The sequence below is a fragment of the Echeneis naucrates genome, chromosome 23 (genome assembly GCF_900963305.1).
Source record: "Echeneis naucrates chromosome 23, fEcheNa1.1, whole genome shotgun sequence".
NCBI lineage: Eukaryota > Metazoa > Chordata > Actinopteri > Carangiformes > Echeneidae > Echeneis > Echeneis naucrates.
This window is the reverse complement of record NC_042533.1, coordinates 9,731,564-9,738,026: the sequence shown is the minus strand read 5'-3', so window position 1 is coordinate 9,738,026 and position 6,463 is coordinate 9,731,564. Positions and strand designations below refer to the sequence as shown.

Here is a 6,463-nt window from a genome sequence, read left to right as displayed (position 1 = left end):
TTCTACCTTAGACTATAAGGTTCATTTTGGGGAAATTAGAAGTATTTGGAGGTTTTTTTTGTGTAGCTGAAAGGACGTTTGATCCCAGTGAGGAGCCATTTTTAAGTGACCATTGTGCTACCCTCAAAAAACAACAACAAAAAAAAAACATGAAGTCAAAGAGGAATATTTTTAATGTTTCTTTGTGCAACTTTGAATTTTGGGTGTGGGGGAGGGGGCAATGTTATATACCTACAGTGTTTCTTTTCCAGAAATGAAAAAAAAATAAATAAATAAAATACAATAAATGTTAAAGATTAATGTAAAAAAAATGAGTCTGTGTCTTTAAAAAAACAAAAAGATATGAAGAAGCGGAGCTCAATATTCAAGAACCCCAAAATCAATACTCAAAATCTTTCTGCTCACGGTCCGAGTTAGTTACAAGAGTAAATCAATGTGAAGGAAGGAGAAACAAAAAAGGCTTACAGGGGGAGACAATCAATATTATTGCTGTTAGTGTTCCCTGGGCTCTCCTTGTGGGGAAAGTAGGTAAACTAACCAACAGGGTCGATTCTTATTCTGTGGTGGACAATTCCTACTGATGATGAGGTTAACCCGGGTAAAAACCATTATCCCAACCAGTGTACCCATTGCTTTGTATAGTACAACGTTATTTAAATCATTTATTTATTAAATTGGAGGGTGCTAGATTTGAGGCAAAGATGTTAAACAATATATTTTGTGGAATCATTTTCTCAAAGCCGGCAGAAATGTTGAAACCCCCTTGGTAAAATGTACAGGTGCTTTCTGTTATGATGTCAAATATCTGCTGCAGAGGAACCCTTCCCAGCATTTATTACACTCTGACTCACTGTGATGTCCTTCTCCCCAGAGAATAATATTTCCAGAATTCCTGGGACCACACATCATCTCCACCGTCCCCAATGGCTCCAGCTCCCGTGATTTTGGTTTAGTTCCTCACTCTCTTCTCATCCCTAAGCACACAGTCAGTCTCCTCGCTCCTGAGTCCCTCCTCTACATCAGGTAACACCTCACCTGTGCACTTCTGTTGCTTCAGCTGTCTAAAACAGCCCTTCCTTGTGGTTTAAGTGTGCACCGTGTATTATAATCTATCCCACTTTGTGGACTGATCTAGTAGTCTTGAGAGGCACTTATGAAGTGTATTATTATTAATAAGTAAATATGGTAGGATATGGACAAATATATTCCCGGTAGAGGTAATATTCACCCTATACTTGCAAAAACAGCCCCCCAGAAAAAAGTTAAACACCCCCCCCCCAGCAAAAATCACAAATGTAATATAATTTTCCTACAGTCCCTGAATCTCTCATATGTTCCACTAATAATTGAATATGCTTATAGACCCAAAGGTGAGCCGAGATTTTTACTTTTCATTCAACTGCAGTTACATTTTGATCAGCCACGTGTTCCTAACTGCACTTTATATAAATAACTATCAGTAATAATTACAGGCAGAATTTGAAATGCATACTTTGAGCAGAAAGGACAAACAGTCAACCTAAAGAAAACCTTAACAAAAACAGATGTGCTTTATTTAAAGAACTCGAGACAAACCGGCAGCTGATCACGTCGAGCCCACGTTCACTTCCTTCTACTCTGACGTGAAACTGAAGCATGCTGGTCTCGATCAGGTTTCTTCTGATTCGGTTCCGTCGCAAGTCACCAGCGCCAGCAAGGCAGTAGATTGCGCAGTCATCTCCACAAAGGGGTAATATGACAACCCGACCAACAGCACAAACTACTACCTCAGCCAGCGCCTGGCCCCCCGCCCCGGCCCCGGCTCGGGTCCCGGATCTCCTCGGCCCAGTTTCGGTCTCCGCATCAGTTCAGGTCCGCGTCGCTGTGCGTAAAAGCGCACGGGGGAAAAAATGGCGTGCGCGGGAAACGGGGCCGCATTAAAGCAAGACAAAAACCCCACCCAAAGCATCGAGTGGGGGGCGGAGGGGTGTCACCTCCTGCACCTTCTCTCCTCAGATGACCTCGGTGGAAATGACGCCCGGCAGGTGAGGACCGCTGGAGCCGTCCGGCCGGGTTAAATCTGAGGAGACACAGCCGACAGTCACAGATCACAACAAACATTTACTGAGCTGCTGGGAAAAAAAGTGAGATTAAAACAGACTGATGATCAGGACTGAACAGCAGAGGTGAAAGTGTTGTTTCTGTGGGCGCAGAGCAATCCTGCCCTCCACTTCAAAACATCCGATTACACGCGTGTTAATGTCACGATGACAACTCTATCCAATATACAAATAGAAAAACAGGGAAAACTGCGGCCACTTAAGATTTTTGTTGGCGATCGGACACCAAGATATTAAAATCTGTTGGATCTGTTTCCGTTTTACCGCATTGTTTTTTGTCTTTTTTTTTTTTTTTTATGAGAGGAGAAAAAGCCCAAATCCAGGACCGGCTCCTCTCAGTCCGTCAGCCTGCAGATCAGCTGCAGTCTGTTTTATCTATTGTCTTTCTCTGCGGTGGCAGGAAGAAAAAGTTGCCCCGGTATCAAATCCGCTTGGTTTCAACCGCTTCACTCCGCAACAAAAATGTAATAATAATAATAATAATAATAATAATAATAATAAATAAAAATAACAGGATCCACAAGCGCGTTTCCTCGACCCCTCGTCGTCTCCCCGCAGATCCCGCATGTCTGAGAGCTGCGGGGGAAGTGAGAGAGTCCGGAGGAGTTGCGTGGATAAAATTCGCGGGGAACGTCAGGACGGGTGGAGAAAAAAAAAACAGAGGTCTCACTCTGACCGACACCAACACCCCCACCCCCGTCCACAGACACACACAGACACACACTAACATCAACACAACCGACGAAGAGCGACATCAGCTGGCTGTAGTCAGGAGAAAATCCTTTAAACTTGATTATTACCGGAAAAAGTCTCACCCTGGATATTACAAAAAATATAAACTGATTATCATAGAAAAAAAAAAATCTAAATCTGAACATTACAGAAAAAATATAAACTGATTATCACAGGAAAAATCTAAATCTGATTATTACAGGAAAAAGAACAGGTGATAAAGAAGAAAGTTAATATACTGCAGTGTGTTGTATGTGCCCTGTGTAGTAATGATAATGGCAAAACACAAAATTATTTTTGCCTTTTCATCAGAGGAATGAAAGATTGATTATCATCTTAACAGTGTGTGAATTTGCCAAGACAACACTGTTTTAATGTGCAATCTTTTCCCATTTAAATTTAAAAAGGTGTCAACAACTCACAAATACTTTTTAAAGGGCATATTGCAGGTTAGAGACGCGATTGAATCAATGTCTAGAAAAATAATATAGGAACTGTTTTTTTCTTAAAATATATCGGTAAATACATTAATTAGGCTTCGGGAGTCTCTTTTTGAGAAAGTTTTACTTCCGCATCCGAAAAGGCTTCGGCGGAAGTGACGTAGGCAGAGGGAGCTCCGTGAACCTGGGCAACAGGAAAACAATGGATCCCGATCTCAGTTTGGACGCAGAAGAAACGTTAAATGTGTACAATTACACACATGACGGACCTCAGCCGGATAACGTCGAGCCTGTTATCCGCCCCAGAGAGCAGAGAGAAGGTGGCCAGAGGAGAGCGGGGCAGGTAGTGTTAGCTTATGTGATATTGTGTTCACCTCACAATCATCACATGTCAGGAAATAGCAACATTATTAATGGTCATCTGTTACAGGCAGGAGTATTGATCCTTTGAAATGATCGATCTCGATGAAGTGTCTCAGACTCGTAATATCCGTCAGCACAGCAGGTGTAGCTGCTGCACGTTTTGTTTTGTTTGTGTGGGAAATGCTCGGCCATGACCTCAGCCAGGGGAGCATGTGCTGCAGGGAGGTGGAGGCCTGCTGGGCCCGAGTGGGGAAGTCACCCCCCCAGGCTCCACACAGCACCCGGGGTTTGATGGATGTTATGTTTAGGGCAGAAGTAATCCATTCCTCTATTTAGTAATTTTACTCTCTTTGGTACTTTATTGTGCGGCGGTGTGCACCGAAGGCACCGCAGCCGGTGGCAGTCAGCTCCGGTTTCAAGGGTCGTTTGTTGCAGCTGATGCCGCCGTGAAGTCTCTTCAGCGGCGTTTTATTTTTTCCTGTTAGGAAACCTGTGGACGCGATGTCCTGACAGGCTGGAGGTTGTGCAACCTCCACAAACGCAATAATTTAGCATGATAACGAGTGATGGCAGAGCCCATACAGCTCCCTCTGCCTACGTCATATGACGCGGTGTTGGGGGGAAAAAAAGCGTTTTTAGAGGCTTAGCTCAAAACACACTTTTTGGACTAAATTTGCGCTCTCATGTCTTGAAAAAACCTCCATCAACTTTTCAAATGGTATTCTTTAGACATGATTATGTGTACATTTGAAAAAAAAATGTACCTGCAATATGCCCTTTAAACCCTAAACCCTTTTTTTGGGGACAAACATCAGGATGCAGAAACCCAATTTAATGATCTATTAGTCCAGTTGTTTTTTTTAGTTTTTTATTTTATTTTATGGTCACTGTTATTGTTGTAAATTTAGTTTACAGGCCAATTTAGTCTATGCAATGCCAGAAAGAGTATTTCAAAAAACACTGTGATGTTATGCAGCTGCATGTTTGCCAGAGTAACACTTTAGATTCTGTTTTTGTTTACAGTAAAAAAAAATTGAGCTTTCCTTCCAAGAGATTCAAATTTGAATATTTTTTTAATCTTCACTTCCAAAGGATTTATGTCTCTTGTTCTCTGTCAGGAGTGATGCCGCCCGGGGGGAACCTCTCAGCTGTGAGCGGGCAGAGAAGCCGCCAGAACCCGGAGAGAACACCGTGTTCCTCTGCTCACATCGGCCGCAGCTGCATTCACTGGCAGAAAATGGAAGCAGGCTATGAGCCTCAATTTAATTCTTGCCTGAAACACCTGATCCAGGGCTGCTGGTGCGGCGAATGACTGCTGTGACTCAGCTCTGCTGGACGTCATGGTAAGCTTCCACAGATTCACTTTTTTACACTAAAATGTTGATCACAACCAACCAATCTCCTGTCAGTTTGACTGATTATCATTGTAACAGTGTGTGAATTTGCTAAGACAACACTGTTTTAATGTGCAAGCTTTGTCCATTTAAATTTAAAAAGGTGTCAAAAACTCACAAATGATTTTTAAAGGGCATATTGCAGGTTAGAGACCCCATTGAATCAATGTTTAGAAAAATAAGATAGGAACTGTTTTTTCTTTAAAATATATTGGTGAATACAAGTTTGATACTGAGCAGAAGCTGCTTTTTGTCTTTCTGTGAGTCAAAGAAACAACTCCCAAGCATATCTTCCGTTATTTATGGAAACTGTACAGTAAAAACACGTCAGACAGGATGGTGGTGGGAGTCCAGCAGGGAAAATGACCAATGCACAAACACCAGAGACAGAAGGGAAGAAAACCAGAGCAGGACTCACAAGAAGCTTTACACAACTTTATTGAAGATTGTGTATAAATACACATGCACATTTCAAATGTAAACCCAAGTGAACTCAAGTGCAGCCAAACCTGGAAACCCCCATTATCTTATCATGCAAGGATGTCTGGATTATTTTTTACAAAAAAACTCCCAAAACAACAAAAGCATCCTCTTTTTTAAAAATATTCCCTCCCTGACAAGAGCGCAGGCAAGACTTTTCAAACTAGTGTGTATTCGTGGACTGGAGTAACCCCCCCCCGCCCCCCCCAATATTTTGGCTCTTGCCAAGGTTTTAAATATATTGTCTGTTTATTATTAAATGCTTACATATAAATAAATAAACTTTATCAAATGTGCACTCACAGAGTGAACTCTTATGTACAGTATTGTATAAGCCTATAGTAGCAATCACATCTCACTCAGTCGCGACAGGGTGAGCCGCCCAAAAAGCAAGGCAGCGGCAAGGCGATGAAGCCCACTAAAGTCAAAGCACAGAGATGCTCATAAAGGCATGGTACACATCTAATATTCTGAGGCAACAACAGGTAGGCTAATGCTGTTTACAATGGAAAGAACAGGTAGAAAAAGAAAACCTAACACTCCACCATGGAGAATAGTTTTATCATGAGTTACACTGATGGAGGAATATCCTGCAACAATCTGCCACAAAATATTTTCACTGTATCATGATCCCAGAAGCTGAAAGGCCTTTTAGGCAGACTCACCCCACAGATTCCTCTTACCCATCCTCAAAGAAGCACAACCATGAAGCCCACCCTCCCTCCGGTCCCCTCCCCGGAAAAGGACACGTTCAGCAGTACCAGAGAACTCGTACAGCTCGTATCAAAGGTGAGTAAATCCACTACCATCACATTAAATCAAACTAAGAAAGGGAGCCATGAAAAAACTTAAAAGAAGGGGGTGGGGCACTAATCAGGCCCTATAAAGAAACAAAAGGCATCAACCACATACATCTGGTTAGTGTCCATTCTGTCCAGCATACATTCTGGCCCTC

General features: G+C 42.3%; 1 long non-coding RNA gene across 1 annotated transcript; it reads left to right on the top strand.

Annotated features, from left to right (window-relative positions):
- The first annotated feature begins 3,462 nt into the window (after positions 1 to 3,462).
- On the top strand, positions 3,463 to 6,441 carry LOC115036584 (uncharacterized). The gene is made up of 3 exons (XR_003840418.1): positions 3,463 to 3,614; positions 4,753 to 4,977; positions 6,145 to 6,441. It is a non-coding gene; the product is annotated as an uncharacterized LOC115036584 (long non-coding RNA).
- The last annotated feature ends 22 nt before the right edge of the window (positions 6,442 to 6,463 follow it).